Below are 16,230 nucleotides of genomic sequence, written 5' to 3'. Positions count from 1 at the left end.
AACTGTTTCAGCTGTGCAGTGGAGAGGTGTTTGATGTTTGATACCGCTTTGCCTATTAAACAGGGCCCTCACCTACCCACATCAGGGGCCTAAGGACTGGTGGCTCCACTCAGGTCACCCAGCCACCTGTGACGGGGCCCAAGGATAATTGGTACTTCCCAGTCCTTACAACCAAAAGCACTGGGTGCCCATGGCCCGCCTGCAGAACGCACCCATCTGTGTGCTCTAGGGAACAGGGACACACTTTCCTTACAGACACGCAGGGGGTGGTTGTCAGCCCCCCGCCCCTCTAATACTGTAGGACAGAGCCTGCACCACACACTTGATGATGAACTACCTGGACACCTGAGCTGAATCCATACAAGAAAAGTGAATGGACTCCTAGGGTGATATACCTGATAACAGTTCTAGCCATCTGGTGACGGGGTTAGAGCTTCAAAAGAAAATTATCAACCTAGCTCACTCAAGCAACCTATTTGGGCATATCAAAACAAAACAAAGCAAGAAGCTAGGATACAGTAAGTACACATAAAATAATACAATAACTTATAGATGGCTCAGAGACAAGAGTCAATATCAAATCACATAAAGAAACAGACCATGATTGCTTCAACAAGCTCTCAAAACAAAGAATCAAGGGATCGTCTGGATGAAGGTGCTTTCCTGGAATTACTGGATGCAGAATACAAAAGATTAATATACAGAACTCTTCGAGACATCAGGAATGAGATCAGGAAGGAGATCAGGCAATACGCAGAACAAGCCAAGGACCACATGGATAAAGCAGTTGAAGAAACTAAAAAGGTTATTCAAAAACAAAATGAAAAATTTAATAAGCTGCAAGAATCCATAGAGAAATAGCAATAAAAAGTTCAGAAGATTTAACAATAAAATTACAGAATTAGACAACTCAGTAGAAAGTCAGAGGAGCAGAATTGAGCAAGTGGAAGGCAGAATTGGTGAGACTGAAGATAGAGCACTTGGCACCAGTACATTTGAAGAAAAATCAGATAAAAGAATTTTAAAAAATGAAGAAAACCTAAGAATCATGTGGGATTCCATCAAGTGAAATAACCTACGACTGATTGGAGTCCCAGAGCAGGGAGGGATTACAGAGAATTGTTGAAGATTTGTTGGCAGAAAACTTCCCTGATACCGTGAAAGATGAAAAGATATCTATCCAACGTGCTCATCAAACTCCACATAAGGTAGATTTTAAAAGAAAGTCACCAAGACATATAATCAAACTTGCCAAAACCAAAGATAGAGAATTTTAAGAGCAACTAGGGATAAACGAAAAGTCACCTACAAAGGACAGTCAATAAGAATAAGCTCGGACTACTCAGCAGAAACCATGCAGGCAAGAAGGCAATGGGATGACTTATATAAAAACATTGAAGGAAAAAAATTGCCAGCCAAGAATCATATATCCAGCAAAACTGTCTCTCAAATATGAAGGCAAAACTAGGACATTTCTAGATAAACAGAAGTTTAGGGAATTCGTAAAAACCAAACCAAAACTACAAGAAATAATAAAGGGAGTTCTCAATAATATCAGATATCAACCTAAGACTAGAACACTGGACAGAGCAATCAGATGTCAACCCAGACAGGGAAATCACAAAAATAAAATAAGACAAAGTTGAAAACAGGGAAACAGAGATGGTAGGTAAAAGAAGACAACATTAAAATAATAAAGAGGGACTAAGAAATGTAGTCATAGGTCTTGAATATGGAAAGAAAGACAAGGTGATATAAAGAAATAAAAGTTAGGTTTAAACTTAGAAAAATAGCGGTAAATATTAAGGTAACTACAAAGGAGACTAACAATCCTACTCATCAAAACAAAATACAAGAAAAAAATTGAGACTCAGCAGAAACAAAAACAACGAATAAGAGGAAAAGACAATATATAAACAAAGTACTCAGCGCAAAAAATTAAGTGGGAAAAGGAAACTGTAAACAACACACAAAAAAAGACATCAAAATGACAGCACTAAACTCATACCTATCCATAATTACACTGAATGTAAATGGACTAAATGGACCAATAAAGAGAAAGAGAGTCTCAGACTGGATAAAAAAACACGATCTGTCTATATGCTGCCTATAAGAGACACACCTTAGACTTAGAGACACAAACTAAAATTCAAAAAAAAAATTCAAAGGATGGAAAAAAATATATCAAGCAAACAACAATCGAAAAAGAACAGGAGTGGCAACACTAATTGCTGACAAAATATATTTTTGAGTTAAATCCATGACAGTGCTCAGAGATCAATTTATATTAATAAATGCACACATCCAAAGAGAAGAAAGGGCCAAAATCAAAGAACTATCCCTACAACTTGATCAAATAGAGAGCAACAAAAGAAATCCTCAGGCACAAGAAGAAAGCAAATAATAAAAAAGAGCTGAATTAAATGAAATAGAGAACAGCTATACAATTGAAAGAGTTAACAAAACCGAAAGCTGGTTTGCTGAAAAAATTAACAAAATTGATAAACCACTGGCCAAACTGACAAAAGAAAAACAGGAGGGGAAGCAAATAACCCAAATAAGAAATCAGATGGGCGATATTACAACAGACCCAAATGAAAATGAAAAGAATCATATCGGGTTACCACGAAAAATTCTACTCTAACAAATTTGAAAACCTAGAAGAAATGGATGGATTTCTAGAAACACACTACCTACCTAAACTAATGCAAACAGAGGTAGAACAACTAAATAAACCCATAACAAAAGAAGAGAGTAAAAAAGTAATTTAAAAACTCCCAACAAAAAGAAAGCCGTGGCCCAGACAGCTTCACCACAGAGTTCTCCCAAACTTTCAGAGAAGAGTTAACACCACTACTACTAAAGGTATTTCAGAGCATAGAAAAGGACGGTATATTCCCAAACTCATTCTGTGAAGCCAGCATATCCATAATACCAAATCCAGATAAAGACACCACAAAAAAAGAAAATTAGAGACCTATATCCCTCATGAACTTAGATGCAGAAATCCTCAACAAAAGTTTAGCCAATAGAATTCAACAACATATCAAAAAAATAATTCACCATGACCAATTGGATTCATACCAGGTATGCAAGGATGGTTCAACATTAGAAAAACAATTAATGTAATCCATCATATAAATACAACAAAAGACAAGAACCACATGATCTTATCAATTGATGCAGAAAAGGCATTTGAGAAAGTTCAACACCAATTCATGATAAAAAACTCTCAGCACAATAGGAGTAGAAGGAAAATTCCTCAACATAATAAAGGGCATTTATACAAAGCCACAACATCATCCTAAATGGAGAGCGTCTGAAAGCATTCCCCTTGAGATCAGGAACCAGACAAAGATGCCCTTTATCACCACTCTTATTCAACGTTGTGCTGGAGGTCCTAGCCAGAGCAATTAGGCTAGATAAAGAAATAAAGGGCATCCAGATTGGCAAGGAAGAAGTCAAAGTATCTCTATTTCCAGATGACATGATCTTATACACAGAAAACCCCAAGGAATCCTCCAGAAAACTACTGAAACTAATAGAAGAGTTCAGCAGAGTATAAGGATACAAGATAAACATACAAAGATCAGTTGGATTCCTCAACACCAACAAAAAGAACATCGAAGAGGAAATCACCAAATCAATACCATTTACAGTAGCCTCCAAGAACATAAAATACTTAGAAATAAATATTGCCAGAAATGTAAAAGACCTAAACAAAGAAAACTACAAGACACTACTGCAAGAAATCAAAAGAGACCTACATAAGTGGAAAAACATACCTTGCTCATGAATGGAAAGACTTAACATTATAAAAATGTCTGTTCTACCAAAAGTGATCTATAGATACAATGCAATTCCAATCCAAATTCCAACTACATTTTTTAATGAGTTGGAGAAACAAATCACCAACTTCATATGGAAGGGAAAGAGGCCCCAGATAAGTAAAGCATTACTGAAAAAGAAGAACAAAGTGGGAGGCCTCACTCTACCTGATTTTAGACCTATCATACTGCCACAGTAGTCAAAATAGCCTGGTACTGGTACAACAACAGATACATAAACCAATGGAACAGAATGGAGAATCCAAACATAAATCCATCCACATATGAGCAGCTGATATTTGACAAAGGCCCGAGGTCAGTTAAATGGGGAAAAGACAGCCTCTTTAACAAATGGTGCTGGCATACCTGGATATCCATCTGCAAAAAAATGAAAAAAGACCCATACCTTACATCATGCACAAAAACTAACTGAAAATGGATCAAAGACCTAAATATAAAATCCAAAACGATAAAGATCATGGAAGAAAAAATAGGGACAATGCTAGGAGCCCTAATACATGGCATAAACAGTATACAAAACATTACTAACAATGCAGAAGAGAAACTAGATAACTGGGAGCTCCTAAAAATCAAACACTTATGCTCATCCAAAGACTTCACCAAGAAAGTAAAAAAGATTACCTACAGACTGGGAAAAAGTTTTTAGCTATGACATTTCTGATCAGCTTCTGATCTCTAAAATCTACATCATACTGCAAAAACTCAACAACAAAAAGACAAATAATCCAATTAAAAAACGGGTAAAGGATATGAACAGGCACTTCACTAAAGAAAACATTCAGGTAGCTAACAGATACATGAGGAAATGCTCACGATCATTAGCCATTAAAAAAAAAAAAGAGAGAAATGCAAATCAAAACTACAATGAGATTCCATCTCACTCCAACAAGGCTGGTGTTAATCCAAAAAACACAAAATAATAAATGTTGGAGAGGTTGTGGAGAAACTGGAACACTTATACACTGCTGGTGGGAATGTAAAATGGTACAACCATTTTGGGAATCAACTTGGTGCTTTAAAAAAGTAGAAATAGAACTACCATACGACCCAGCAATCCCACTCCTTGGAATATATCTTAGAGAAATAAGAGCCTTTACACGAACAGATATATGCACACTCATGTTCACTGCAGCACTGTTTACAATAGCAAAAAGATGGAAGCAACCAAGGTGCCTATCAACAGATGAATGGATAAATAAATTATGGTATATTCACACAATGGAATACCACGCATCAATAAACAACAACTATGAATCTGTGAAACATTTCATAACATGGAGGAATCTGGAAGGCATTATGCTGAGTGAAATTAGTCACTTGCAAAAGGACAAATATTGTATGAGACCACTATTATAAGAACTCAAAAAATAGTTTAAACAAAGAAGAACATATTCTTTGATGTTACAAGAATGGGGATGGAGGGAAGGAGAGGGGTTTTCATTAATTAGATAGTAGATAAGAGCTATTTAGGTGAAGGGAAAGACAACACACAATACAGGAGAGGTCAGCACAACTGGACTAAACCAAAAGCAAAGAAGTTTCCTGAATAAACTGAATGCTTCGAAGGCCAGCGTAGCAGGGGTGGGGGTTTGGGGACCATGGTTTCACGGGACATCTAGTTCAATTGGCATAATAAAATCTATTAAGAAAACATCCTGCATTCCACTTTGGAGAGTGGCATCTGGCCTCTTAAATGCTAGGAAGTGGCCATCTAAGATGCATCAATTGACCTCAACCCACCTGGAGCAAAGGAGAATGAAGAACACCAAAGACACAAGGTAATTATGAGCCTAAGAGACAGAAAGGGCCGCATAACCAGGGACTACATCAGCCTGAGTCCAGAAGAACCAGATGGTGCCTCGCTACAACCAATGACTGCCCTGACGGAACAAAACAGAGAACGCCTGAGGCAGCAGGAGAGTAGTGGGATGCAGACCTCAAATTCTCTTAAAAAGACCAGACTTAATGGTCTGACTGAGACTAAAAGAACCCCAGAGGTCATGGTCCCCAGACCTTCTGTTAGCTCAAGACAGGAACCATTCCCAAAGCCAACTCTTCAGACAGAGATTGAACTGGACTATGGGATAGAAAATGATACTGGTGAAGAGCGAGCTTCTTGAATGAAGTAGACACATGAGAGTATGTGGGTACCTCCTGTCTGGAGAGGAGATGAGAAGGCAGAGGGGGTCGGGAGCTGGCTGAATGGACACGAAAATAAGAAAGTGGAGGGTAGGAGTGTGCTGTCTCATTAGAGGGAGGGCAACTAGGAGTATATAGCAAGGTGTATACAAATTTTTGTATGAGAGACTGACTTGATTTGTAAACTTTCACTTAAACCGCAATTTTTTTTTTAATTAGCAAATTAGTTACCGGACCTAATTTACATACATACAATATTACACACAACAAAAGCCAACTATGTATTCTTCTCAGGTGTACATGGAACACTAACCAAAAAAAGACAATATTTGAGGCCATAAAGCAAGTCATAGCAAATTCCAAAGAATTGAAATCAAGGAAGTTGTGTTCTCTGACCACAATGAAATTAAACCATAAATCAGTAATAGAAAGATAGATAGCAAATTCTCACATGTTTGGATATTAAGCAACACACTTCTAAGTGATCTATAGGCAAGGAAATAAATCACAATGGAAGTTAGAAAATACTTTTAACTGAATGAGTATGAAAATACAACTTATCAAAAGCTGTGGAATTGTGTTCTGCTCCTAACCCAAAGATTGGTGGTTCGAACCCACCAGCCCTTCTGTGGGAGAAAGATGAGGCAGTCTGCTTATGTACAGATTTACAGCGTTGGAAACCCTGTGGGGCAATTCTACTCTGTCCTATGGGGTCGCTATCAGTCGGAATAGACTTGACAGTGGTGGTTTTGTAAATGAATATATTAGGCATGAAAAAAAGGCTGAAATTTAGTGATCCAAGTGTCCATCTCAAGAAGCAATGCAAAGAACTGCATTTTAACCCCCCCCAAAATGGAAGGAAATAATGGAAGAGCAATAAAGTAATGAAATAGAGAAAATCAGCAGTGCCAAGAGTTAGTTCTTTTAAGTATTAATAAAACTCATAACCCCCTAGCAAGACTTATCAAGAAAAAAGGCAGAAAACGCAAATTGCTAACATCAGGAATTAAAAGGGGGACATCCCTATAGAGCTTTCATTATTATTTCATAATGGGCAACATTATACTAATAAATTCGAAAACTGGAAGAAATGGATAAAATCCCTGAAAAACATAAATTACCAAAACTGACAGAAGAAGAAACAGAAAACCAGAATAGCTCTCTATCCACCAAATAAAGCTGTAATTAAAAGTATTTTCACAAGGAAAATTTTAGGCCCAGATGGGTTTCCTGGTGAATTCCTCCAAACATCTAAGAAAAATATAATACCAATCGTATATACACTCAGAAAATTGAAAGAAGGGAACAATTTCCAACTAACCTCATGACATCAAAACCTGAGAAAGACAAGGCAAGAAAGGAAATGACAGAGCAACATGTTTCATAAATACAGATGCAAAAATCCTAAAAATAACAAACTGAATTCAATAATATAAAAAAAGGTAATACATCATAACCAAGTGGGGTTTTGGTGATAAGAATACAAGATTGGTTTGACAGTTAAAAAAAAAAAAAAATCAATGTAATTCACCATAGTAACGGAATAACAGAAAAACCATATGATCATCTCAATAGCTGCAGAAAAATCATATGACAAAATTCATGATTTTGATTATGATTTAAAAAAAAAGCTGAGCAAATAGAAGGAATTTCCTCAATCAGAGAAAGGAGTCTGGGTATGTCCCCAAACCCTACTAACATTATACTTCATGATGAAATATTTAATGGTGTTCCCACTGGGTTCAGATCAAGGCAAGTGTGTTCACTCTTACTATTTCAACATATTACAGGGGGTCTTAACCAGTGCAATAAGGAAATAAAAAGGAGGAAAGGTAGAATGATTGGAAAAGAAATAAAACTGTCTCTATTCTCAGAAGACATGATTATGTGGAAAATTGTAAGGAATCTAAAAAAAGACTAATTTGACAGTCTCAGGATACAAAGTCGATATATGAAAAGGCAATTGTATTTCTTTCTTTTTTCCCTATTATGACTGCCCTGGTCAAGTCGTGCTGATTTCCTCATTATTGTGTACTGTCTTAGCCTTCACCCAAGTTACCACTTATCTAGTATTTAATATTTTTCCCTCCCTAACCCTACCTTCCCTCTTAGCTGTCAAAGATTGTTTCTTTTTATTTATAAAAACACCTCTTAATGTGTTTTTATAATAGTGGTCTCATACAGTATTTGTCCTTCTATGATTGACTTAGTTCACTCAGCATAATGCCCTCTAGATTCATCCATGTTGTGAGATGTTTTCACAGATTCATCATTGTTCTTTACTGTTGCGTACTATTTCATTGTGTTTTTTTACGTACCATAGTTTGTTTATCCATTCATCTGTTGATGGGCACTTAGGTTTTTCCATCTTTTTGGTATTGTGAATAATGCTGCAATGAACATGGGCATTGTCGTAGTTATCTAGTGCTGCTATAACAGAAATACCACAAGCGGATGGCTTTAACAAAGAGAAGTTTATATTCTCATAGTAAAGTAGGCTAAAAGTCCAAATGCAAGGCGTCAGCTCCAGGGGAAGGCTTTTCTCTGTGTTGACTCTGGAGGAAGGTCCTTGTCCTCATAGTTGAGGAGCTTCTCAGGCGCAAGGACCCCAAGGTCCAAAGGACACGCTCTGCTCCTGGTGCTGCTTTCTTGGTGGTATGAAGTCCCCAACTTTCTGCTTGCTTCCCTTTTATCTTGAGAGATAAAAGGTGGTGCAGGCCGCACCCCAGGGAAACTCCCTTTACCTTGAATCAGGGAGGTGATCTGAGTAAGGGTGGTGTTACAATCCCACCCTAATCTTCTCAACATAAAATTACAATTGCACTCACACCAGCAAGGCTGGCATTAATCCAAAAAACACAAAATAATAAATGTTGGAGAGGCTGCGGAGAGATTGGAACTCTCATACACTGCTGGTGGGAAAGTAAAATGGTACAACCACTTTGGAAATCTATCTGGCGTTATCTTAAACAGTTAGAAATAGAACTACCATACAACCCAGAAATCCCACTCCTAGGAATATACCCTAGAGATACAAGAGCCTTCATACAAACAGATATATGCACACCCATGTTTATTGCAGCTCTGTTTACAATAGCAAAAAGTTGGAAGCCACCAAGGTGTCCATCAACGGATGAATGGGTAAATAAATTGTGGTATATTCACACAATGGAATACTACGCATCGATAAAGAACAGTGACGAATCTCTGAAACATTTCATAACATGGAGGAACCTGGAAGGCATTATACTGAGCGAAATTAGTCAGAGGCAAAAGGACAAATATTGTATAAGACCACTATTATAAGATCTTGAGAAATAGTAAACCTGAGAAGAACACATACTTTTGTGGTTACGAGGGGGGGAGGGAGGGAGGGTGGGAGAGGGTTTTTTATTGATTAATCAGTAGATAAGAACTGCTTTAGGTGAAGGGAAAGACAACACTCAATACATGGAAGGTCAGCTCAATTGGACTGGACCAAAAGCAAAGAAGTTTCCGGGATAAAATGAATGCTTCAAAGGTCAGCGGAGCAAGCGCGGGGGTCTGGGGAACATGGTTTGCGGGGACTTCTAAGTCAATTGGCAAAATAGTTCTATTATGAAATCATTCTGCATCCCACTTTGAAATGTGGCGTCTGGGGTCTTAAATGCTAACAAGCGGCCATCTAAGATGCAGCAATTGGTCTCAACCCACCTGGAGCAAAGGAAAATGAAGAACACCAAGGCCACACGACAACTAAGAGCCCAAGAGACAGAAAGGGCCACATGAACCAGAGACCTACATCATCCTGAGACCAGAAGAACTAGTTGGTGCCCGGCCACAATCGATGACTACCCTGACAGGGAGCACAGCAGAGGACCCCTGAGGGAGCAGGAGATCAGTGGGATACAGACCCCAAATTCTCATAAAAAGACCAAACTTAATGGTCTGACTGAGACTGGAGGAATCCCAGCGGCCATGCTCCCCAGACCTTCTGTTGGCACAGGACAGGAACCATCCCCGAAGACAACTCATCAGAAATGAAAGGGACTGGTCAGCGGGTGGGAGAGAGACGCTGATGAAGAGTGAGTTTATTATATCAGGTGGACACTTGAGATTGTGTTGGCAACTCTTGTCTGGAGGGGGGATGGGAGGATAGAGAGAGAGGGAAGCCGGCAAAAGTGTCAAGAAAGGAGAGACTGAAAGGGCTGACTCAAGAGGGGGAGAGCAAGTAGGAGTAGGGAGTGAGATGTATGTAAACTTATATGTGACAGACTGATTGGATTTGTAAACGTTCACTTGAAGCTTAATAAAAGTTATTAAAAAAAAAAACAAAAAAAAACTCCGTATCAAAAAAAAAAAAAAAAGAATTATCTATATGGGATCAAATTAACAAAGCAACTTGAAAAGTTAAACAGGAAGCTTAGGGTGCAGTGAGTGAGTTATGTTAATGGGGGAGGAACAACTCAGAAAAGGAGGGTGAGAACAGTTGCACAACTTGAATGTAATCAATGTCACTGAATGGTACACACAGAAATTGTTGAATTGGTGTATGTTCTGCTGTGTATATTTTCAACAACAAAAATAAATTATTATTAATAATAAAAAGGAAAAAAAAAAGTTAAACAAAGAAGTACCATATGATCTAGCATCCCACACCTACGTATATAACCCAAAGAATTAAAAGCAGGAATGCAAACTGATACTTGCACAACAATGTTCCTTGAAGCACTATTCTCAATAACCAAAAGGTGGAAACAACTAAGATGTCCATCAGCATTTTAAATGTGGTACATACATACAATTGAGTAAAAAAAAAAAAAAAAAAAAATTACAATTGCAAAATGAAGGACAGTCGCACAATACTGGGTATCATGGCCTAACCAAGCTGATACACACATTTTTGGGGGGACATAATTCTATAACTGTAATTCAATCCATGACAGGCATGCATGTCTATTCATGTGACGGCTCTTATTTCTCCAGGATATATTCCTAGGAGTGGGATAGCTGGATCATCTGGTATTTTTATTTCTAGCTTTTTAAGGAATCGCCATACTGTTTTCCAAAATGGTTGTACCATTTTGCATTTCATCAGCAGTGCATTAAAGTCCCAGTCTCCCCACAACCTCTCCAACATTTGTTATTATTATCTTTTTATTATTCATTCCAGTAATGTCGGGGTGAGATGGCACCTCATTGTAGTTTTGATATGCGTTTCTCTAATGGCTAGTGATCGGGAGCGTTTCCTCCTGTGTCTGTTAGCAGCCTGAATGTCTTCTTTGGTGAAGTGTCTGTTCATATCCTTTGCCCATTTTTTAATTGGATTATTTGGCTTTTTATTGCAGAGGTGTTGGATTTTCCTGTACATTGTAGAGATTAAACCTTTGTCGGATATGTCATAGCCAAAATTTTTTTCCCAGTCCGTAGGTTCTCTTTTGGTGAAATCTTTTGATGAGCATAAGAGTTTAATTTTTAGTAGATCCCAGTTATCTATCCTATCTTCTGGTGTTTGTGTATTGCTAATTATGGTTTGTATGCTGTTTATGCCATATATTAGGGCACCTAATGTTGACTCTTTTTTTCTTCCATGATCTTTATAGTTTTTGGTTTTATGTTTAGGTCTTTGATCCATTTTGAATTAGTTTTTGTGTATGGTGTGAAGTATGGGTCTTGTTTCATTTTTTTACAGATGGACATCCAGTTTTGCCAGTGTCGTTTGTTAAAAAGGTTGTCTTTTCCCCATTTAATGGACTTTGGGACTTTGTCAAAGATCAGGTGACCAGAGGTGGATGGATTTACATCTGGGTTTTCAATTCTTTTCCACTGGTCAATGTGTCTGTTGTTGTACAAGTACCAGGCTGTTTTGACTACCGTAGCTGCTATGTAACAATTTCTGAGGTCAGGTAGTGTGAGGTCTCCTTTGTTCTTTTTTTTCAATAATGCTTTACTTATCTGGGGCCTCTTTCTTTCCATATAAAGTTTTTTTTTTTAATTTATTTATTGTGCTTTAGGTGAAAGTTTACAAATCAAGTCTCATACAAAAAGCCATACACACCCCGCTGTGCACACCCAGCTGCTCTCCCTCTAATGAGACAGCACATTCCTCCTCTCCACCCTGTATTCCCCGCATCCATTCAACCAGCCCGTCCCCCTCTTCTCATCTCACCACCAGAAAGGAGTTGTCCACAGAGTCTCGTGTGTCTACTTGAGCCATGAATTTCACTCTCTATATAAAGTTAATGATTAGTTTTTCCATCTCGTTAAAAAATTCTGTTAGTATTTGGATCAGAATTGCATTGGATTCATAGATTGCTTTGGGTAGAATCCACATTTTTACAAAGTTGAGTCTACCTGTCCATTAACATGGTACATTTTTCCATTTATGTAGGACTTCTTTGGTTTCTAGCAGTAGTGTTTTTTAGTTCTCTTTGTATAGGTCTTTTATGTACCTGTTTAAATTTATTCCTAAGTATTTTATTTTCTTAGGTGCTTGAAAACTCTATGGGGCAGTTCTACTCTGTCCTATAGGGTCGCTATGAGTCGGAATCGACTCGACGGCACTGGGTTTATTTTAAGTGGTATTGCTTTCCTGATTTCCTTTTCGTAGTTCTATTGATTGGTGTATAGGAATCCAATTGATTTTTGTGTGTTTATCTTGTACCCTGCTACTCTACTGAATCTATTAGTTTCAGTAGTTTTCTTGTGGAGCCTTTAGGATTCTCTATCTATAATATCATATTATCCGCAAATAGGGATAGTTTTACTTCTTCCTTACCAATTTTGATGCCCTTTATTTCCTTTTCTTGCCTTATTTCTCTAGCTAAGACTTCCAGCACAATGTTAAACAGGAGTAGTGATTGTCTTAGGCTGGGTTCTCTAGAGAAGCAAAACCAGTAAAGCATATATATATATATATATATATATAGACAGATTTATATCAAGGAAATGGCTTACACAGTTGTAGAGGCTGGAAAGTTCCAAGTCTGTGGGTCAGAATAGAGGCTTCTCCTGATGCATGTAGCTGTAGGGGCTGGCAAACCCAAGACTGGTAGGTCAGAGAGCAGGGCTCTTGCTCATAGGCTGCAAAGTTCGACGGCAAGACTGCAGATAAAAGCTGGTAGCTCAAGCTCCAAGAACCAGAGGTCAGATAACAGGAGCCAGCTGTGAGATCCAGAGCAAGAAAAAGCCCACGAGCCTTGCCAGAAAGTCCACTTATACTTAATGCAGACCACATGCCCAAGGAAACTCCCTTTCAACTGACTGACTACTCACAGCAGATCCCATCATGGAGGTGATCACATCATCATGTGACTGCCAAACTGCATCATAACTGCCAAGCCACTGAGAATCATGGCCCAGCCAAGTTGACACACTTTAACTATCGCAGTGATGAAGGGCATCCTGGTCTTGTTCCTGTTCTCAAAGGGAATGTTTTCAGCCTCTCTCTGTTGAAAATGATGTTGGTTGTTGGTTTTGTATGTTGTTATTAGGTGTTGTTGAGTTGGTTCTGACTTATATATACAATAGAACAAAACACTGCCTGGTACTGTGCCATCCTCACAATCATTGTTATGCTTGAGCCGATTGTTCCAACCACTGTGTCAATCCATCTTGTTGATGGTCTTCTTCTTTTTTGCTGGCCCTCTACTTTACCAAGCACGATGTCCTTCTCCAGGGATTGATCCTTCCTGATAACATTTCCAAAGTATAGGAGACTCACCATGCTTGCTTCTAAGAAGCATACTGATTGTATTTCTTCCAAGACAGATGTTTGTTCTTTTGGCAGTCCATGGTATATTCAATATTCTTCATCGACACCATGATTCAAAAGCATCAACTCTTCTTCAGTCTTCCTTATTCATCATCCAGTTTTTGCATGCATATGAGGTGATTGAAAACACCATGGCTTGGGTCGGCACACCTTAGTCTTCAAGGTGACATCTTTACTTTTTAACACCTTAAAGAGGTCTTTTGCAGCAGATTTGCACAATGCAATGCATCTTTTGATTTCTTGACTGCTGCTTCCATATGTATTGATTGTGGATCCAAGTAAAATGAAATCCTTAACAACATTAATCTTTTCTTCATTGTTCATGATGTTGCTCACTGGTCCAGTTTTGAGGATTTTTGTTTTCTTTATGTTGAGGTACAATCCATACTGAAGGCTGTGGTCTTTGATCTTCATCAGTAAGTGCTTCAAGTCCTCTTCATTTTCATCAAGCAAGGTTGTGTCATCTGCATATCACAGGTTGTTAATGTCTTCCTTCAATCCTGATGCCCTGTTCTTCATATACTCCAGCTTCTCAGATTATCTGCTCAGCATACAGAATGAATAAGTATAGTGAAAGGGTACAACCCTGACGCACACCTTTCCTGATTTTAAACCACACAGTATCCCCATGTTCTGTTCGAACAGCTGCCTCTTGATATATGTACAGGTTCCTCATGAACACAATTAAGTGTTCTGGAATTTCCATTTTTCACAATGTTATCCATAATTTGTTATGATCCACACAGTCAAATGCCTTTGCATAGTCAAGAAAACACAGGTAAACATCTTTCTGGTATTATCTGCTTTCTGCCAAGATGCATCTGACATCAGCAATGATATCCTTTGTTCCACGTTCTCTTCAGAATCCGGCTTGAATTTTTGACAGTTCCCTTTTTTGAATGATCTTCAGCAAAATACAGTTCCCACTTTTGAATGATCTTCAGCAAAATTTTGCTTGCATGTTATATTAATATATGATATGGCTCAATAATTTCCGCATTCTGTTGGATCACTTTTCTTTGGAATAGGCACAAATTTGGATCTCTTCCAGTCAGTTGGCCAGGTAGCTGTCTTCCAAATTTCTTGGCATAGACGAGTGAGCACGTCCAGCACTGCATCTGTTTCTTGAAACATCTCAGTTGGTACTCCATCAATTCCTGGAGACTTGTTTTTCATCAGTGCCTTCAGTGCAGCTTGGATATCTTCCTCTGTCACCATTGGTTCCTGATCGTATGCTGCCTCCTGAGATGCTTAAATGTCGACCACTTCTTTTTGTATAGTGACTTTGTGTATCCCTTCCATCTTCTTTTGATACTTCCTGCGCCATTTAATATCTTCTCCATAGAATCCTTCAATATTGCAACTCTAAGCTTGAATTTTTTCTTCCTTTCTTTCACCTTGAGAAATGCTGAGCATGTTCTTCCCTTTACTTTTCTCTCTCCAGCGCGTCATTGTAACACTCTGCTTTGTCCTCCTGAGCTGCCCTGTGGAGTCTTCTGCTGGCTCCAGCGCGTCATTGTAACGCTCTACTTTGTCCTCCTGAGCTGCCCTGTGGAGTCCTCTGCTGGCTCCAGCGCGTCATTGTAACGCTCTGCTTTGTCCTCCTGAGCTGCCCTGTGGAGTCCTCTGCTGGCTCCAGCGCGTCATTGTAACGCTCTGCTTTGTCCTCCTGAGCTGCCCTGTGGAGTCCTCTGCTGGCTCCAGCGCGTCATTGTAACGCTCTGCTTTGTCCTCCTGAGCTGCCCTGTGGAGTCCTCTGCTGGCTCCAGCGCGTCATTGTAACGCTCTGCTTTGTCCTCCTGAGCTGCCCTGTGGAGTCCTCTGCTGGCTCCAGCGCGTCATTGTAACGCTCTGCTTTGTCCTCCTGAGCTGCCCTGTGGAGTCCTCTGCTGGCTCCAGCGCGTCATTGTAACGCTCTGCTTTGTCCTCCTGAGGTGCCCTGTGGACTCTTCTGCTGGCTCCAGCACGTCATTGTAACGCTCTGCTTTGTCCTCCTGAGCTGCCCTGTGGAGTCCTCTGCTGGCTCCAGCGCGTCATTGTAACGCTCTGCTTTGTCCTCCTGAGCTGCCCTGTGGAGTCTTCTGCTGGCTCCAGCGCGTCATTGTAACGCTCTGCTTTGTCCTCCTGAGCTGCCCTGTGGAGTCTTCTGCTGGCTCCAGCGCGTCATTGTAACGCTCTGCTTTGTCCTCCTGAGCTGCCCTGTGGAGTCTTCTGCTGGCTCCAGCGCGTCATTGTAACGCTCTGCTTTGTCCTCCTGAGCTGCCCTGTGGAGTCTTCTGCTGGCTCCAGCGCGTCATTGTAACGCTCTGCTTTGTCCTCCTGAGCTGCCCTGTGGAGTCTTCTGCTGGCTCCAGCGCGTCATTGTAACGCTCTGCTTTGTCCTCCTGAGCTGCCCTGTGGAGTCTTCTGCTGGCTCCAGCGCGTCATTGTAACGCTCTGCTTTGTCCTCCTGAGCTGCCCTGTGGAGTCCTCTGCTGGCTCCAGCGCGTC

Source organism: Elephas maximus, chromosome 5, assembly GCF_024166365.1.
Source record: "Elephas maximus indicus isolate mEleMax1 chromosome 5, mEleMax1 primary haplotype, whole genome shotgun sequence".
NCBI lineage: Eukaryota > Metazoa > Chordata > Mammalia > Proboscidea > Elephantidae > Elephas > Elephas maximus.
Note: the sequence above shows the minus strand (reverse complement) of the source record.